Genomic DNA, 21,207 nt, shown 5'->3' on the forward strand with positions numbered 1-21,207 from the left:
CATACAGCTGGTTATAACCAAGGATACACCAGTGGGGCTGATGAGCAACAAGAATTCACACCTGATCCACCTAATCAGACCACTCTTTGATGTCTGTGTGTCCTAATAGTATGAATGTTCCAACTGATACAGTGAGTCTTCCCACGGATACAGCAGCTCTCAGCTGATGTTTATTCTTTGTGTCAGTGAGTTGTTTTTTAAATAACAAACTTAGGTGGGTTTCTCCTGGACTCTCTGCATCTGGGCAGACTCAGTCCTCACATAGCAAGAGTCAACCAAAGCCCCATCACGTAAAAATGAACCAAACTAGATGTCCCTGAAACCACAGATGTTTTAAAAAATGATCTCCCTGGCCCTTAAAGGCACCAAATTTTCAAATCTCCAGTTACTGTAGCTTTAAGAGACCACCTGGTTACTGAGGCCAAAGGATTCAGCAAGATCCATGAGAGCAGTGAAACATATTCAGCCTGCAGCTTCAGTTACAGGTATAATTCATCACCAGTATGCTTTCCGTAAGTTAAACTGAGGGGGGTGTGTGTGTGTGTAATCAACAGGAGTCATTTCCATTCCAGTCTTTTGTTCATAGTTAATTTTTCCAGGCCCTGATAACCCTAAAAAGCCTCAGTTCAGTTCAGTTCAGTCGCTCAGTCGTGTCTGACTCTTTGCGACCCCATGAATCACAGCACGCCAGGCCTCCCTGTCCATCACACACTCCCGGAGTTCACTCAAACTCGTGCCCATTAAGTCGGTGATGCCATCCAGCCATCTCATCCTCTGTCGTCCCCTTCTCCTCCTGCCCCCAATCCCTCCCAGCATCAGCCTAGTGTTACATAAACCAACAGGATGCCCAGATGCTAACGTAGTCACTGCTTACATGCAGGTAGCATTTCTCTATGACTTTGCTCCCTGGGGCTTCTGCAGTAAGTATTCTGGGGCTAAGCATTAATATTTTTTAACAACCTGTTCCAGAGTCATTTTTGTCTTCTCAGGTAGTAAATATGTAGTATTCATCTTCCACTCCCTTCTGGGAAAACGAAAATAAATAATGACATGAGATGACTTCAGCCTCAGGTCCTTGAACTTGTCTGCTCCTAAGGGGACCTTTAGGGGGAAGGCTGTGGCTGGCCCAGAAAGTTCCTCACTCCCTCTCACTCTAAGGAACTGGATGGTGGTCTTGAATTTCTGAATCTCTCACCGACTCCCTTGAGTGTGAGTCTTGTTTTGAGATGGGGTTCAAGTAGTGAACTTTTACCAGGGAAGAAGGCAGAGACCAAGGTAGAGTAGAAAAGGAGCAACTGGGAATCAAGACAGCAAGTGAGGGCCTGGACTGCTGGACTGAAAGATGGTGAGAGACTAGTTGATAGGAAGAAACCGGCCCAAAATAGTGACTCTAGTAAGCTTGAGTTCTGCTTCCTACTTTGTCACATCCTGTGCCTCCAAGGTGCGGATCAGACTGTAATTTTGTCTTAATGTGACACAAATACAGTGGCTGACTCAGTCCTGTATTTTAGTAAGTTCTGTCTCTCTTACTTTGCAGCCTTTCTAGTGGTCCAGCCACCATCACCTTACTCTCCCCCCCCGCCCCCATGCTGACCAAGGCTGCCGTAGGATTTTGAACACCCTCTGCTGACTTCCTAGATGTAGGGCCAATGCCTTCTCCCCTCAAATAATTCAGCACTGGAGAAACACATGGCCCCCTAGAATTCTCAAGCCTAACATTCAGCAGTCCCAGGCCCGAGTATCCCTCCTCAGCCAACTATTATCTGTGTAATCTCAGGCAGAGCACCCAACTCTCCTTCACCTCATTATTTTTCAATGATAACATTGAAAAATGATAACATTCCCTCAACCAAAGAGGGGTTTGGTATAGCACAGGGAACTCTGCTCAATGTTAAGTGAACACTTGAATGGGGAGGGAAGTTTCAGGGAGAATGGATACATGTATATGCATGACTGAGTCCCTTTGCTGTCCTCCTGAAACTATCACAGCATTATTAACCAATTATACCCCAATACAAAATAAAAAGTCCAAGAAACAAATAGGGGTTTGGTGGAGATGAAGTGAGACAATGTTTTGTTTTGCTTTGTTCTTAAGTCACTTAGCACAATGCCCAACATAGAGCAGGAGAGTTTAGTATACAAAAGCTCTTTTGACACATTACGATTTTACATTAGGTGTTCATGTAGTATCTGTAACAATCGTCCTTTCCTGCTCTAAGATGGTGATTCTCCTAGAGGCAGTAACTGGAAATGCATCTCCATGTCAGAAAATTTGCTTTCCAGGTTGACTCAGGGACCAAATTACCCTGAGTGGACAATCCTTTCCAATATGGAAAAACTGGGAGTGAGAAATTTTAGGGGAACAAAAGAAGACTCTTGAGAGTCCCTTGGACTGCAAGGATACCAAACCAGTCAATCCTAAAGGAAATCAACTCTGAATATTCATTGGAAGGACTGATGCTGAAGCTTCAACACTTTGGCCATCTGATGGGAAGAGCCAACTCATCGGAGAAGACTCTGATGCTGGCAAAGACTGAAGGCAGGAGGAGAAGGGGACGACAGAGGATGAGATGGTTGGATGCTATCACTGACTCAACGGACATGAGTTTGAGCAAACTCCAGGAGAAAGTGGAGGACAGGGAAGCCAGGCATGCTGTAGTCCATGGGATCACAGAGTTGGACATGACTTAGTGACTGAACAACAACAATAAAGAAGCTAAAGCATATTTCTACAGAGAATAGTAACAATATAACAACAGCTATGGTGTGTGGTAGACAGGCCCAGAAAGAGTGGTCAACGTCCATCTCCCTGTGCTAAGTCTGTGTGGAGACACTCAGGGTAGGAAGCCTGGAACGCATCATCTGTCACCAGATTCATTCCTTGTTGTGCTGTGTGGTGGGCAGACTCTATTCCATCCATTATCTATTGAAACTGGGATGTTTCAACACACCAAAACAGAGGGGACCAAATCCTGAGGCAAAGCCTGTGGCTCTTAAGCTCAGGGCAAGTTCAAAATCAGGGGAAAGAATGGGGTGGCCCCGATTGTCTTAGGTAATGAAGCCTGGCCATCAGAAACCCAGGGACAGAAAGGTCAGTTGAAAAGTCCCAGACCACCTCAGCCTGTGAACACCCCAGACCTCACCAGCTCTGAAGATCCATCTCATCTCATTGCATCCAGTCCAATGTTTCATCCAGCTTCCCTTCCCAAATAATTTCTGAGACCTCCTCTACCAGCACCAAGAATGCTCGAACCTTCTGCAAATCGATCTTGGTGAGGCTTGCCCCCAAGACTAGCCACTCAACCCCATATAGCGATCTCCCCTCTGGACTGAAACACCAGCCTCCAGCTGCAAGTCACCTCTGCTACCCTCTCCTCAACCCACTGTCTCCCATGAATGGTCAGAGACCCCTCCCTGGACCCCCCATAGCAATGGAGGACACCAGATGGAAACTGTGGACAAGACCACACTGAAGGTTTTGAGGCTCACTGATGAGAAACATAACATGATAGTTGGAATACATCTGCCATCAGAGGGGTCAGAACAGGCTTATTTGGGGTCCCTTCTGGCTGTAACCCCTCAAAGAGAGAAGCAAATCCCACCTTTCCACTCCCTTTGTCTCTTACCAAAAACCATCCATGTACAAAAAAGATCTTCACGACTCAGATAATCACGATGGTGTGATCACTCACCTAGAGCCAGACATCCTGGAATGTGAAGTCAAGTGGGCCTTAGGAATCTTCACTATGAACAAAGCTAGGGGAGGTGATGGAATTCCAGTTGAGCTATTTCAAATCCTAAAAGATGATGCTGTGAAAGTACTGCATTCAACATGCCAGCCAATTTGGAAAACTCAGCAGTGGCCACAGGACTGGAAAAGGTCAGTTTTCATTCCAATCCCAAAGAAAGGCAAGGTCAAAGAATGCTCAAACCACCATACAATTACATTCATCCCACATGCTAGTAAAGTGATGCTTAAAATTCTCCAAGCCAGGCTTCAGCAATACGTGAACCGTGAACTTCCAGATGTTCAAGCTGGCTTTAGAAAAGGCAGAGGAACCAGAGATCAAATTGCCAACATCTGCTGGATCATCAAAAAAGCAAGAGAGTTCCAGAAAAACATCTATTCCTGCTTTATTGACTATGCCAAAGCCTTTGACTGTGTGGATCACAATAAACTGTGGAAAATTCTGAAGGAGATGGGAATAGCAGACCACCTGACCTGCCTCTTGAGAAACCTGTATGCAGGTCAGGAAGCAACAGTTAGAACTGGACATGGAACACCAGACTGGTTCCAAATAGGAAAAGGAGTTCATCAAGGCTGTATATTGTCACCCTGCTTATTTAACTTATATGCAGAGTACAACATGAGGAAGGCTGGGCTGAAGGAAGCACAAGCTGTAATCAAGATTGCCAGGAGAAATATCAGTAACCTCAGATATGCAGATGACACCACCCTTATGGCAGAAAGTGAAGAAGAACTAAACAGCCTCTTGATAAAAGTGAAAAAGGAGAGTGAAAAAGCTGGCTTAAAGCTCAACCTTAAAGCTCAAAACTAAGATCATAGCATCCGGTCCCATCACTTATAGCAAATAGATGGGGAAACAGTGAAAACAGGTGGCTGACTTTATTTTTCAGGGCTCCAAAATCATTGCAGATGGTGATTGCAGCCATGAAATTAAAAGATGCTTACTCCTTGGAAGGAAAGTTATGACCAACCTAGATAGCATATTAAAAAACAGAGACATTACTTTGTCAACAAAGGTCCTTCTAGTCAAGGCTATGGTTTTTCCAGTGGTCATGTATGGATGTGAGAGTTGGACTATAAAGAAAGCTGAGTGCCGAAGAATTGATGCTTTTGAACTGTGGTATTGGAGAAGACTCTTAAGAGTCCCTTGGACTGCAAGGAGATCCAACCAGTCCATCCTAAAGGAGATCAGTCATGGGTGTTCATTGGAAGGACTGATGTTGAAGCTGAAACTCCAATACTTTTGCCACCTGATGTGAAGAGCTGACTCATTTGAAAAGACCTTGATGCTGGGAAAGATTGAGGGCAGGAGGAGATGGGGACGACAGAAGATGAGATGGTTGGATGGAATCACCGACTCAATGGACATGGGTTTAGGTGGACTCTCGGAGTTGGTGATGGACAGGGAGGCCTGTCGTGCTGTGGGTTCATAGGGTTGCAACGAGTCAGACACGACTGAGCGACTGAATTGAATTGACTGACAGAGGCTCAGATCCACCTCAACCACACCCCAAGATAAACATTACCAAGCAGATTATTGTGCCTTGGTGGAAGACGTCTGCACCGAGATTACCTCCCCATGCTCCCTTCAAACACCAGCCACCTGCTGTGACACAGGAGTCACCCAAGGGCCCACTCAGGGGCTTTCAGAAAACAACCAGGGCTCGGTCTAAAGTAAATGGATGCTTTCACCAAAACAGCTAGCTCCTTTTAAACCTTTTTCCTCCTTTCTACTGACCAAGACTTCAAAATCTTAAAGTCTGATTTCACCCAGGACACTATTAAAATAGAAACCGCTCTTTAATTGAAATCACTTTTAAAAAAAGAAACTTCAAAGGACCCACGTCTCTACCAGCTGAGCTTCGTGACTCCCGTCCTACACGGGGCCGCTGACTGCGTGGACAGACACAGACCCTCTGCGCTGAGATGCCCTGCGCTTTGTCGCTCCCTCAGTGGAAGGGCAGCTCCCACTGACTCTGAGTGCCCGGCATAATTGCCTGCACTGAAAGCCGATGAGTCACCCCATCACCACTGCTTTCTTCCGTTCTTGCTTTGCGTCAGCTGAACTTAGTCAATATAACATACACTGTGTGGTTCAAGATGCTGTAGAGAAAAGCTTTTTGGGGGTCAAACTTAGGCTTTAAAAAATATTAGTTGGAATTATAGGTCTTTTTCACAAGGTCAGGCACTCTTTAGGTGTTTCCACTTACGTTTCAATATTTTGGCAACCCAGCATAGATTCGGATAGGGTGTATGCAAAACACACATTTAGTTGTCTCAGCATTGACCATGCCAGGCACCATTCACAGGTAGGTCTATGGGAGAATTCATCCCGAGTTTCAATTGGAGATGTCTAGGCTTATCTTCCAGGCCCTTCCTCCCACCAGGGTCCTGAGGTCCCTGTTGATGGAAGAAGCTGGACTCTCCTAGGAGAGCTAGGATTTGAGGTTCCAGGGCTCCCGGGATTCTGGGTCAAGAGAGACGAGAAGAGAGCCTTAGAATAAGAGAAGAAAGAACTAGGATCTGTATGGGAGACAGAAAGTTCCAGAGAAGACATACACATTTGAAAAATTTGCCAAAATCACTCAGAGAATGAGCGTTGACATTTGAGTCAGCGGCATGAACATCCTGGTTGTCTCCCACCTTCATCAAACAAAGCTTGAGTTATTGCTTCCCACGTGCCAGGGGACATGGCATTGCCCAGCTCCCGGCTCTGCTACCATAGAGCACCCAGCCCAGCAGAGGCGGGCAATGCGGGTGCTATGTTTTGTATCAGGTAGGCAGAGTTTGCTACAAGAACAGGCAGGACAGTCAGCCAGTCTGAAAGACATGCAAGCTCTCCTTAATGCCTGAGCATCAGACAAAAGCTGGTTTCCCTGCTGGCTCCAATGGGAAAGAATCTGCCTGCAATGCAGGAGACCCCGGTTCAGTCCCGGGGCCAGGAAAATCCCCCGGAGAAGGGAATGGTAACCCACTCCAGCATTCTTGCCTGGAGAATTCCATGGACAAAGGAGCCCGGCGGGCTCCATGGGGTTGCAAAGAGTCAGACACGACTAAGCAATCGATCACACACACAGAATAAAAACTAAGCGATGTCTGCCATCCCACAAAGGGCAGATTTCTACCCCCATGCCAGGTTCCCCCAGCCCTCCATCTCCATAACAAGCTCCTTCAGCAACAACAGAATTTTGTGGATTCACTCTGATCTCCAGGGGCATGGCTGACAATGACCCTGGGTGTGCAGTCCAGCGTTGCCAGAAAAGGCCAGGCAGGAATAACCCACAGGGAGCCTGCGTGAGTGCGGGTGACATTCACATCCTGGTGGGCTGCCCCCAGCTGGCTCTGCAGCCCGGTTCCCTACTGCTGACCTGCCCATCACACACACACACACAAACACACACACACACATGCTCCAGATCTGGAGGGGCAGGCACTTAACGAATTTTGCTCCCCAGCAGGTGAGCGGCCCACTCAATCCCTGACTCACAGGTCGGAGTGGGAAGCAGGCTTCCGGCAAAAGCACGTCCTCCTCTCTCTGCAGAAACCTGCATCCAGCTCGGGGCCCTGGGCGTGGGGAGCCAGGCTCATAAAAGTCTGATTAGCTGGCTCGTGGGCAGGGGCGAGCTCAACCCATAATTGGACAGAACAGAGCAGGAGCTCAGCGTTTGCCAAAGAGAAGAAGTCGCCTTTGTTCTAACGCAGCACTTGGGTGTTTGGTTAAAAAGACAGGCCCTGCTGACCCCTGATGACACTTGGCGGGTGGCTTTGTGCTTCTAATAGGAGGCACAGCGCTTTGGCTCATTTTAAATTACTACCAAGTGTTGTGTGGGTTGGGGCTTCTTCAAGGGGAAAAAAATCAATCTGAGGGGAAAAGCTATTCCTTAGCAACAAAGGAAAAAGAAAGAAGGCAGTTCTTTTAATGGAATCTGAGATGGAATCTAGCTTAGTGGAGCCAGAGCAAAAATAGCTCTTATCTGATCAAGGTGCCCAAGTTCCACTTGACGGCAGTTCAGGAGGCCCAGGCTCGGGGTTCCGGGGACCACAGCCAGCATCATCAGAGAGGGACGGTCCTCCCGGCAGAGGGACATCCACCAGGCCTCAGGATGGCAGGAGTCCATCGTTGACACAGTCATTCTGTTGCTATGTATTTTTAATCACACTCTTTTTCCAAATACAATAAAGCTGAAAGGAAGTGATTTCAGCAGTCTGGGTAACAAGGCCAACAGGGTAACGGCCCATCCACTATGGCATTATTTGTCGCACCTGCAGAATATGGTGGAAACTGGATGGTGGGCACCTCATTACACAAGCTCCCAGCACAGAGGTGGGGAACAGGTTATAAAATGCACGCTGAAAGTAGAGATTAAACACATAAGTGAGGAAACAGAGAAAAGGGTAAAAACTATTGGATGAAACCAGGGAATAAAACGAATATCCCAGCCTGTGCCTGCAGGGATCTATGCAGTTGTGTGCTTGCATTAAATGGATACGGTTAGCACACCAAAGACACACACACACGAACACATGCACACGCACACACACAGTCACACACTGTGAGGGTCTCTACAGCTCTGGGTGTGAGTGTGTGTGTGTGTGTGTGCGGCGCATTAAGCAAGATCATCCGGCTTGAGGTGCAGTTGTGATGCACAATGATCCACCTCTAGTCCCCACGCTGGCTTTCTCTATTGTCTTAGCACAGGGCTCAAATTTTCCACTTTCCAGAAAGAATCTACTCACATCTCAACAGCAGTGTGACTTAAGAGTTTTCTAAAGATTTTGTAGGGAAATTCAAGAAGGATACTGTATCACATACTGCACACCACGCTCTTCAAATCTCTATCCTCTGGTCCATTTCTCCTCAGCCTGCAGTCAGTGGGTCTCACTCTCTCGTCCCTTGAAGCTCTCATTCCTAGGAGTCCAGTCTCTTAGCTCCAGAATGTTCCTCCGAATCCCCTATCTCATCCCTTGCTTTCAGCTGCTGCCTGCCAACTCACATAATCTCCTTGCCCAGAAATCAGCAAACCAAAACTCTCAGCTCCAGAAAGAGACTCGGAGACATAGAAAATAAACTTACGGTTACCAAAAGGGAAGGGGGTTAGGGATAAATTAGGAATTAGGGATTAACAGATACACACTACTATATATAAAATAGGTACATAACAGGGACCTACTGTATAGCACAAGGAACTATATTCCATATCTTGTAATAACCTATAGTGGAAAAGAATCTGAAAAAGCGTATATAAATATATGTGTTACATATATGTGGGTACAGATAAATATTACTAAATCATTTTGTTCTACACCTGAAACTAACACGACATTCATTGTAAATCAACTATACTTCAATAAAAATAAATACATAAATACATTAAAAATTTAAAAACAAAGTTTCCAGTTCCAAGATCTGCCCATTTTAGGAGGAAAGGGTTGGCTATACATAACCAACAACAAAATTTTGTCCTATCAAATGTATCAAGAAGAATTCAGGCACAGAATTTGGAAGTCACTTCCAGTAAAGCAACAGGCCCATTTTTAACCCTGTATTATTGACAGTTATGCACTTCAAGGGGCAGGGCAAAGTCTGGATGACATTTCTCCTAGAGTTTTCTTTTGTCATGGAGTCTGTGACCACACCCACATCTGCCTCTGGGTTATTGTCATCACTACAAAAACATTCAGGACTGGTTCATCTGTTCTAATCCTTTGCACAGAACACAACCCAAAATTCTGGGCTTCTTACACAAGACCACACTCGTTTTTCAGTATACCTGAGTTCATAATTCAGCTGTAAAGTGCTGTGGCTTTTTTTTTTTTTTTTTTTGCCCCCAAATTCTCAATAATGATCACAAGTGTAAATTAATTCAGGCTTAAAATATAAAATGGACTGACTGCCCACCACTCCCTAAATTATTCATGAATCGAGTGGACAGGGTTCTTTGTCATCTATGCACACACTCTTCCTTTTCTATTTGTAGCACTTTCTCTGCACTTTTGAAAGTGAGGCTACAGTTCATCAGGGGCTGTTAACAGCATCCACTCAAGACTGAACCCTTCACTCTGGACTCTTCAGAACTCGGAGTTCCCCAGATCTTCCCCAGGCATGGTCTTCACCTGTGCTCAACTGGTGAGGCAAGAACCTCAGAAAAGTTCCCCACTGGGATCAGCAGAGTCCCAGAGGAAAATCGGTGATTGATACAAGTTCCCAAAGTCAAACCAGATACTAATTCATTTCAGAATGATGGCAATTGAGAGCTACCTAGTTTGACATTATAATGGGACTGAAGAGACTCAGGGAGAATCAGTTAATTAGTCAAGAACATGTGGCCTCTGGGAGCCAGAGCAAGGGTCTGAGCTCGGGTGGGCAGCAGCCTAATGCCTGATGAACAATCACTGGGGTCAGACAGGTCAGGAAAGCCTGAGGACCTGGGAGAAATCAGCTCAGAATCAGATCATATTCAGTAACCAAAAGAAACGTCCTTCTCCTCCAAGACCCACTCAATAACAAACCAAATCACTCCCTCAGAAACCCTCTTCTCTGGTCAGATCTTTAAAATTAAGAATCTCTGGCGGCAGGCGAAACCCACCCAGCTAGGGGTAGAGGGTCAGGGCCCTGGGGGATGGACCCTGCCCACTCTCACCCTGGGAAATTCATTAAAGCCCCGCCAGCCCTGGGAACAGGAAGTTCTGCTGGGCAGAGTTGTTTCCGCTGGGTATGTATGGTGTCTTTGACTGTACACCCCATTCTAGAAACCTGGACAAAAAGAAAAGAAGAGGAATCTGGTACAGAGAGAAAGGGCTTCATAGACGGGCCTGGGTTATATAAGCAGGTAACCCCTCTGACCCTTAATGTCTTCACTTGTGCACAGAAGATTCATAAGTACCAACACTGGTATGGGACTTAAAAGTGACGGACACCTTCTTAAGTGTAAGTGGTTCACATATACCGTTTCATCCTCAGAACCCTTGCTGCTGTTATGATCTCCCTTCTTCTGAGCTTGACTCCCAACAATGTCTCCTGTCTCTACTCTTAGCCCCTTCAGACCCCATATCACTAGAAGCTGTGCTGGAAGAAAGGACCAAGGCATTACTCCACAGCCCAGAACAGAAACAAACCGGGAATGTGGCCGCCATTGCTGCCACTGTTATTATTATCATTTTTCTGGTTCAGTTCTGTATATGCTGATATGACAGATCCAGAATGACACCAGGGGATCTGTCCTCATAGGTTTACTATGCTCTCATTTCAAACCTCTTAGATGTTGGCATTATGACCATGTCTGCATGGCCAGATCCATCAACTCAAAATTTCTGATCCATGACTTCCCCACTAAGAGCAGGACTCTTCCCTTTGGTCAGATACAAGCTTCAAGAGTAAGGGGGCTGCCACCCACCGGAGGTTCTGAAAGGAACAGAGACACCTCCTTCTCAACCTTTGCAATTCCAATGAGAAGATTAAAATGCGACATTACTTAGGGACCAGCATGTTGACAGACTGTCTGTGTGACTCAGCCAACTCAACTTCCTGGGCCTGAAGAAAGAATGCCTTTTTTTTTTTTGTCCTCCACTCAGGTAGATAATTCACTTCCTTGAAACACGTCATCGGTGTGGAAAAGTTGTTTTTGAGTGGAACCTTTCTGACGTCTATATTTGCTGGCACTGTTTCTACGGCACTAATGTTGATCCTTGATCCAGAACTGCAGGTCGTGTTCTTGGCCTGGCCCTCAATAATGAGACTGTGAAGAGACAGAAACCTGGGCCAGAGTTACCCTGGCTAGAACATCTGCAGTTGAATCTACAAGACGTACTTTTCCATCAGGGTGGTGACACCCTCTGTCAGGCACTGAGTCTGGGGAGCCCCCCTAGGGTTATCTCATACCCTTGGAGTAAGATGAATCTGAACATACTCGGCCTGCCAGATGTCCTCTGCCATGAAATACAGGATTAGAGTTAAATAACAGAATTTTCCTGAACACTGATGATTGAAATTTACATTTTAAATATGAGAGCAAACAGAAGCCGAGACAAGAGGTAAAGGAACGCCATACGTGAGCGCCAGGCAGTGGGGCCGTCCTCCAGATCCTCAAGGGCAGCCCGTGAGAGTAGTCAGATCATAAACTTCAATGCCGGATGGACCAGAGTGTGAACCTGGACTAGCAGGGTCTGTCGTGAGACCTCAGGCACATCTCAGGAACTTCTCTGAGCCTGAGTTCCCTCACCTTTGTGAAAAATTCTTTTCTGAGACTGTCATGAGGCAAGGCAATATGACTAGACGCCCCCCACCCTGCCCCAGAGTAAATAATCAATAAGCATCATTTTCCCTTCTTTCTTGGCATTCCAATGGACTCTGGCTCCTCCTGGGTTTTGGTATGGGTGAAATCTTTGCATATATGTCTACCTGCCGGCAGCATTATTTGAAGAAACCTCCCCTTTGCATGTTTCTTGCTCCCAGGACACCCAAGTATCCCAGGACAGTGTCCTCTCCAAGAAACCACACAGCCCTCAAACTGCTGCTTCTCCTTTCTCCTGCTGTGGTTTAAAAAAAAAAAAAATCAGGAGAACACAGGTTTCTGGACTTCCCTGGTGGTGCAGTGCTTAAGACTCTGCACCTCTGCTGCAGGGGGTACAGGTTCTATCCCTAGTCAGGGATTGACTAAGAACCTCCAGGCAAAAAAAAAAGAACAGAGGTATCCCATGTAACCTCACAGGCAACCAGAGAAACACCAGTACTTCCTTCTGTTTTCCCTTTCTCATCCTCCTCCCGCTCATCCGTTTCTCTTGACTGTCCTCCTTCAAAGCTGTTGCTGTCGGTGCTCCCAGCCGAGGAGCAGGAGGGAACAGACACGTCCAGGTGTGTCCACGTGTGGCTGTCTCACCCCGTCCACAGTCCCCGCCCCAATTCCCTCTTCTGAAGCTTTCCTTCCCTCTCCCCAGATGATGAGCTCACACCACATTCCTCCTGTCCTCCAATCCCTCCTACTTCCCCAGCCCCCATAACCCCCATCACCAATGGTAGGCAACCATCCCTTCACCAACCCCATCCTATCATTCCATCCCCTGGTCGTTCACTAAGGGGAAGGTGTGGGTCTCAGCAAACCCATGAGATAAGAAAGTCAGTGATTCTGTACCCATTTCACAGGTGAGAATGTTGAGACTTAAAGGGTTGCAAGGACATAAGTTGATGGTCGAAAGAGAGACCTGTAGTGAGTTGAATGGTGGCCCCCCCACAAAAGATCTGTCCATATCCTGGGACCTGTGAATATGCACTTTTGGGGGGAAAGGGTCTTTGCAGATATAATTAAGATTAAGGGTCTGAGGGGAGATTATCCTGGATTTTCTGAGGGGCCCTAAATCCCATGACAAAGTCCTTATAAGAATGAGGTAGAGAGAGATTATCCAGGAAGAAGGGAGGGCCATGTGACAAATTTGGGAGGCGGAGACCTGAGCGACGTGGCCACAAGTTAAGGAACAGCCGTGGCCACCAGCAGCTGGAAGAAGCAAGAGAAAGAGTCCCCCAGAGCCTCCGAAGGTCAGACTTCTGGCCTGTCAGAGAATATTTTTCTGTTGTTTTAAGCCCCCAACACTTTGGCCACCCGATGGGAACTGCCAACTCACAGAAAAAGAACGATCCAACTAAAAATAGGCAGAAGATCTGAATAGCCATTTTTTCAAAGAAGACATACAGGTGTACCAATAGGCATATGAAAAGGTGTTCAACATCACTCATTACCAGAGAAATGCAATTCAAAGCTACAATGAGATATCACTTCACACCTGTTAGATTGGCTATTATCAAAAAGACAAGAAATAACAAATATTGGCGAGGATGGAGAGAAAAGAGAACACTTGTGCACTGCTAGTGGGGATACTATTTGGTGCAGCCACTATGGGAAACAGTATAGCGGTTATTCAAAATATTAAAAACAGAACACCATCTGATCTAGCAAATCTACTTCTGGGTACTTATCCACAGAAAATGAAAATACTAACTGGAAAAGATCTATGCATCCCCATGCTCCTTGTACTATTATCTACAATAGCCAAGATATGGAGACAATCTAAGGGTCTGTCAGTGGATGAATGAATAAAGAAAACGTCTATAGATATAAAATATATGGAATATGAAAAAGTGAAGTGGCTCAGTCATGTCCGACTCTTTGTGACCCCATGGACTGTAGTCTACCAGGTTCCTCTGTCCATGGGGTTTTCCAGGCAAGAAATCTGGAGTGGGTTACCATTTCCTTCTCCAGGGGATCCTCCTGACCCAGGGATCAAACCCAGGTCTCCTGCATTGTAGGCAGAGGCTTTACCATCTGAGCCATCAAGGAAGTTCACATGAAATATACTTAGCCATAAAAAAGAATGAAATCCTGCCATTTGCGACAACCTGAAGTGGACCTAGGAAGTATTATGCTAAGTGAAATAAGTCAGACAGAGGAAGACAAATACCATATGACTTCCCTTATACATAGAATCTAAAAATAAACAGACGAACCTCATAGATTCAGAGGACAGACTGGTGGTTGCCAGAGAGAGGGGGTGGGGGCGGGAAAAATGGGTAAAGGGAGTCGAAAAGTACAAACTTCCAGTCATAAAATAAACAAGTCATGGGGATATAACGTACAGCATGGCAACTATCATTAATAATGTTGTGCTGAATATCTGAAATGTGCTAAGAGAATAGATCTTAATGGTTCCCATAACAAGAAAAAGATTTTAACTACATGTGATGACAAATGTTATCACATAAGACTTATGGTGGTGATCATTTTGCAATATATACAAATATTGAATCATTGATATATACCTGAAATTAATATAACGTTACAGGTCAATTATACCTCAATTTTTCAAAAGAAGAGATTTATTATGGGAATTAACTCACGGGGTGATGGAAGCCGAGACGTCCCGAAATCTGCTCTCTGCAAGGTGGAGAGGCAGGAAAGCTGATGGGATGACTCAGTGTGGGCCCCAAAGCCTGGAAACCAGGGGAGCCAGTGAGTCAACACCCTCACAGATACACTCAGAAAAAATGTCTTACCAGTTATTTGGGCATTCCTTAGCCCAGTCAAGACAGCACATAATTAATTATCACAGCATCCTCCATAATAAAATGAAAAGACTCGTAAATAGAATGACTGCTTCATAGTAAGGACACAATTAATGTCAGCTAGCCCTGTTGGGGGTTTTATTTTTGCAACAATTATTTATTTGGGGCCTAATCATTCAGCATTTTACAAACTACTCAAAAAAGGGGATCACAGAGGCCCCACACGTCTTAACCACCATTACAGGTAAGTGAGTAATCAAGTGGCAGGCCTCCCTCTCCATCACAGCAGCTTCAGGGCAAAGCCAAAGACAATTGATCCAGCCTTAAAATGTCATATGAATCATGATGCCAAAATGATTTATGTCCACCTTAGAAGTTAGTTAATTCCATCCACCTCGACTGCCTGCCTTTGCCCACCTCAGAGTCTGGGATTACATTTATTAACCTGAGAAGGGAACAGGGTCCTGAGAATACTCAGTAACTTGCTGGGCGGGAGGAGGTCTGAGACAGCGTGCGCCTCCAGCTTCTCCCTGACATGGAGGCCTGGCCAGGGATCGTCCACAGAAAGGCCTTTGGGAATCACAGCATCACAGAGGAGGGGAGGAAATTGACTTAAAGCCAGTTGTATAAACGCTGCCTAGACTGATCATAGCTCCTCAGACAGAGAGCGATATCCAGCTGGGGAGTTCAAATAGAAGGGAGATTGACGAAAAGATGCTCAACGTTGTTATTTATTAGGGAAATGCAAACCGAAACTACAGTGAGGTATCACCCAAAACTCCACAAATAATAAATGTTGGAGAGGGTGTGGAGAAAAGGGAACCTTCCTATACTGCTGGTGGAAATACAAACTGGTGCGGCCACTATGGAGGCTCCTCTGTGCTCTGCTATGCTCAGGCGTGTCCAACTCTTTGCGACCCCATGGACTGTGCCTGTCAGGCTCCTCTGTGCATGGAATTTTCCAGGCAAGAATACTGGAGGGGGTTGCCATTTCCTACTCCAGGGGATCTTCCTGACCCAGTGATTGAACCCACATCTCTTGCATCTCCCACATTGACAGGAGAATTCTTTACCACTAGCGCCACGTGGGAAGCCCTAGCAGTTCCTTAAAATACTAAAATTAGGACTACCATATGTGCCAGTAAGCCCACATACCGAGAAAAACTCTAATTCAAAAAGATACATGCACCTCAATGTCTACACCAGCACTATTTACAATAGCCAAGACATGAAAGCAACCTAAGTGTCCAACCACAGATAAAGGAATAAAGATATGGTACATATGTGTAATGGAATATTACCCAGTCATAGAAAGAATGAAATAACGCCATTTGTACCAACATGGATGGAACTAGAGATTATTTCCGAATCCTATCTAGAGAAACATATTCTAAGCATGTGAGTGTTAGTTGCATCAGTTCAGTTCAGTTCAGTCGCTCAGTTGTGTCCGACTCTTTGCGACCCCATGGACGGCAGCACCCCAGGCCTCCTTGTTCATCACCAACTCCCGGAGTCCACCCAAGCCCATGTCCATCGAGTCAGCGATGCCATCCAACCATCTCATCCTCTGTTGTCCCCTTCTCCTCCTGCAGCCAATCCCTCCCAGCATCAGGATCTTTTCAAATGAGTCAGCTCTTCACATCAGGTGGCAAAAGTACTGGAGTTTCAGCTTCAACATCAGTCCTTCCAATGAACACCCAGGACTGATCTCCTTTAGGATGGACTAGTTGGATCTCCTTGCAGTCCAAGGGACTCTTAAGAGTCTTCTCCAACACCACAGTTCAAAAGCATCAATTCTTCGGCACTCAGCTTTCTTTATAGTCCAACTCTCACATCCATACATGACCACTGGAAAAACCATAGCCTTGACTAGATGGACCTTTGTTGACAAAGTAATGTCTCTGCTTTTTTAATATGCTGTCTAGGTTAGTCATAACTTTCCTTCCAAGGAGTAAGCATCTTTTAATTTCATGGCTGCACTCACCATCTGCAATGATTTCGGAGCCCTGAAAAATAAAGTCAGCCACTGTTTCCCCATCTATTTGCCATGAAGTGATGGGACCGGATGCCATGATCTTAGTTTTCTGAAGGCTGAGCTTTAAGCCAACTTTTCACTCTCCTTTTTCACTTTCATCAGGAGGCTCTTCAGTTCTTCTTCACTTTCTGCCATAAGGGTGGTGTCATCTGCATATCTGAGGTTATTGATATTTCTCCTAGCAATCTTGATTCCAGCTTGTGCTTCCTCCAGCCCAGCGTTTATCATGATGTACTCTGCATATAAGTTAAATAAGCAGGGTGACAATATACAGCCTTGACATACTCCTTTTCTTATTTGGAACCAGTCTGTTGTTCCATGTCCAGTTCTAACTGTTGCTTCCTGACCTGCAATAGGTTTCTCAAGAGGCAGGTCAGGTAGTTTGGTATTCCCACCTTTCAGAATTTTCCACAGTTTATTGTGATCCACACAGTCAAAGGCTTTGGCATAATCAATAAAGCAGAAATAGATGTTTTTCTGGAACTCTCCTGCTTTTTCGATGATCCAGTGGATGTTGGCAATTTGATCTCTGGTTCCTCTGCCTTTTCTAAAACCAGCTTGAACATCTGGAAGTTCACGGTTCACATATTGCTGAAGCCTGGCTTGGAGAATTTTGAGCATTACTTTACTAGCGTGTGAGATGAGTGCAATTGTGCAGTAGTTTGAGCATTCTTTGGCATTGCCTTTCTTTGGGATTGGAATGAAAACTGACCTTTTCCAGTCCTGTGGCCACTGCTGAGTTTTCCAAATTGGCTGGCATATTGAGTGCAGCACTTTCACAGCGTCATCTTTCAGGATCTGAAATAACTCAACTGGAATTCCATCACCTCCACTAGCTTTGTTCGTAGTGATGCTTCCTAAGGCCCACTTGACTTCACATTCCAGGATGTCTGGCTCTAGGTGAGTGATCATACCATCGTGATTATCTGGGTCATGAAGATCTTTTTTGTACAGTTCTGTGTATTCTTGCCACCTCTTCTTAATGTCTTCTGCTTCTGTTAGGTCCCTACCATTTCTGTACTTTATTGTGCCCATCTTTGCATGAAATGTTCCCTTGGTATCTCTAATTTTCTTGAAGAGATCTCTAGTCTTTCCCATTCTATTGTTTTCCTCTAGTTCTTTGCACTGATTGCTGAGGAAGGCTTTCTTATCTCTCCTGGCTATTCTTTGGAATTCTGCATTCAAATGGGTATATCTTTTCTTTTCTCCTTTGCTTTTCACTTCCCTTCTTTTCACAGCTATTTGTAAGGCCTCCTCAGACAGCCATTTTGCTTTTTTGCATTTCTTTTTCTTGGGGATGGTCTTGATTCCTGTCTCCTGTACAGGTCACGAACCTCCATCCATAGTTCATCAGGCACTCTGTCTATCAGATCTGGCCCCTTAAATCTATTTCTCACTTCCACTGTATAGTCATAAGGGATTTGATTTAGGTCATCCCTCAATGGTCTAGTGGTTTTCTCCACTTTCTTCAATTTCAGTCTGAATTTGGCAACAAGGAGTTAACGATCCGAGCCACAGTCAACTTCCGGTCTTGTTTCTGCTGACTGTTTAAGCGTCTCCATCTTTGGCTGCAAAGAATATAATCAATCGGATTTCAGTGTTGACCATCTGGTGATGTCCATGTGTAGAGTCTTCTCTTGTGTTGTTGGAAGAAGGTGTTTGCTATGACCAGTGCGTTCTCTTTGCAGAACTCTATTAGCCTTTGCCCTGCTTCATTCTGTACTCCAAGGTTAAATTTGCCTGTTACTCCAGGTGTTTCTTGACTTCCTACTTTTGCATTCCAGTCCCCTATAATGAAAAGGACATCTTTTTTGGGTGTTAGTTCTAGAAGGTCTTGTAGGTCTTCATAGAACTGTTCAACTTCAGCTGCTTCAGCGTTTCTGGTCAGGGCATAGACTTGGATTACCGTGATATTGAATGGTTTGCCTTGGAAACAAACAAAGATCATTCTGTCATTTTTGAGATTACATCCAAGTACTGCATTTTGGACTCTTTTGTTGACTATGATGGCTACTCCATTTCTTTTAAGGGATTCCTGCCCACAGTAGTAGATATAATGATCATCTGAGTTAAATTCACCCATTCCAGTCCATCTTAGTTCGCTGATTCCTAGAATGTCGATGTTCACTCTTGTCATCTCCTGTTTGACCACTTCCAATTTGCCTTGATTCATGGACCTAACATTCCAGGTTCCTATACAACATTGCTCTTTACAGCATCAAACCCTGCTTCCATCACCAGTCCCATTCACAACTGGGTGTTGTTTTTGCTTTGGCTCCGTCTCTTCATTCTTTCTGGAATTATTTCTCCACTGATCTCCAGTAGCATATTGGGCATATTAGTTGCATAGTCATTAGTTGGTTGCATAGTCATGTCCAACTCTTTGCAACCTCACAGATTGGGGCCCACCAAGCTCCCCTTTCCATGGAATTCTCCTGTCAAGAATACTGGAGTGGGTTGCCATTTCCTTCTCCAGGGAATCTTCCCAACCCAGGGATCAAACCCAGGTCTGCTGTGTTGCAGGCAGATTCTTTACCATTTGAGCCACCAGGGAAACCCTAATGGAATATTACCCAGTCATAAAAAGAATGGAATAATGCTATTTATAGCAACATGGATGGAACTAGAGATTATTATATTAAGTGAAGTCAGACAGAGAAAAACAAATATGATATTACTAATTTGCAGAATCTAAAAAAATAACACAATGAACTTATTTACAGACTCACAGACATAAAAAACAAACTTATGATTACCAAGGAGGAAAGGGAAGGGGAGGGATAAGTTAGGAGTCTGGAATTAACGTAGAAAGTGAAAGTGAAGTCGCTCAGTCGTGTCCGACTCTTTGCGACCCCACAGACTGCAGCCTCCCAGGCTCCTCTGTCCATGGGATTTTCCAGGCAAGAGTACTAGAGTGGGGTGCCATTTCCTTCTCCAGTATGCATGCTACTGTATATAAAATAAATAAACAAGGTTGCACTGTATAGCACAGGGAACTATACTTAATATTTTCTAATAACTTATAATGTAAAAAAATCTGAAAAAGAACATATATGTATGTGTGTATAGATATATGTGTGTATATATATATGTAAACATATATATATAAATGAATCACTTTGCTGTACCCCTGAAACTAACACAACATGGTAAATCAACTACACTTCAATTTAGAAAAGGAGGATTGATTGACTCTCACATCCATGTGCCAGGGTCATTCATAATTTCTGTTCTTCAGCTTTCCCTGCCATGAAATCTTTAATCCCTGACTTCTTCCTGTTTACTTGCTTCCCAGAACGACCCATTCATCTGCCCTCCCGGGAGTAATGAGCCCTTTCTCATTCACAATCATTCAAACAAGGCTGCAACCTTCCATGCATTTTCCAGAAGAAGCATCTTTTAAATTCATCTGAGAGTATGAGGCCTTTCTCACTGTCATTTATTAGTGTTGACATCTAAGACTGACTGAGCCAGGTGACCTGATTCCCAGTTGCAAACAGAAATAAATCTGAGGGCTCACAGTCCTTTATCTGCCAGGTCTCCTTCCCCAAAACTGTTCTTACCATAGCATCATGAATTTAAGGGCCCTGGCTCTTCAAAGTTCCTAAATACTTTAAAAGATGTAAATGGTTTATTTTCTCAATTTTAAAAAGGGCATGTAGGGACTTCCCTGGTAGTCTAGTGGTTAAAAAAAGACTTCACCTTCCAACTGAAACAGGGTATGGGTTCAACCCCTGGTCGGGGAGCTAAGATCCCACATGCTTCGCAGCCAAGAAACCAAAAGCATAAAACACAAGTGATATTGTAACAAATTCAGTAAAGACTTTAAAAATGGTTCACATCAAAAAAAAAAAAAAAAGGGAGGGGGGATATGTAAGGGGTCTGGGACTGCCACACTGAAGTGGCTGTTAGGAAGTGAATATTCCAGATTCTTTCTTAGCAACAGGTCTGCAGGAACTTTCTAAACTGATTATTTGGCTCAGGAGAATGATCATTTCAGCCAACATTTTCTGTTTCTTATCTCTACTTTTCTCAAGGCATGAGTTTCAAAAGGCAAACTGCATGGGATTGAGTCATTACCAGTCAGCCAGGCCAGGCTCTCTCCAGGTTGACATCAAGGCTGCACTTTTATGCACCTTTCCTTTCTTAGCCTACATGAGCAGTCTTCAGACAAAACCCAACTAATTGGACTTGACTGGTCTGATGGTTGGATGGCATCATTGACTCAATGGACATGTGTTTGAGCAATTTCCAGGAGTTGGTGATGGACAGGGAAGCCTGGCATGCTGTGGTCCATGGGGTCGCAAAGAGTCGGACACAACTGAGCAACTGAACTATGTTCTGAACCTATCCTTACAACAAAAATTCTAATTG

General features: G+C 44.9%; 1 long non-coding RNA gene across 1 annotated transcript in view; it reads right to left on the reverse strand.

The window, feature by feature from the left end:
• LOC122432440 overlaps nt 1-21,207 on the reverse strand; it is a 90,834-nt gene that overhangs the window by 35,599 nt on the left and 34,028 nt on the right. Inside the window, exon 4 of the long non-coding RNA XR_006266824.1 lies at nt 14,634-14,726. This is a non-coding gene — a long non-coding RNA (uncharacterized LOC122432440). The remainder of the gene's footprint in view (nt 1-14,633; nt 14,727-21,207) is intronic.

This window comes from Cervus canadensis, chromosome 31 (assembly GCF_019320065.1).
Source record: "Cervus canadensis isolate Bull #8, Minnesota chromosome 31, ASM1932006v1, whole genome shotgun sequence".
Classification (NCBI taxonomy): Eukaryota; Metazoa; Chordata; class Mammalia; order Artiodactyla; family Cervidae; genus Cervus; species Cervus canadensis.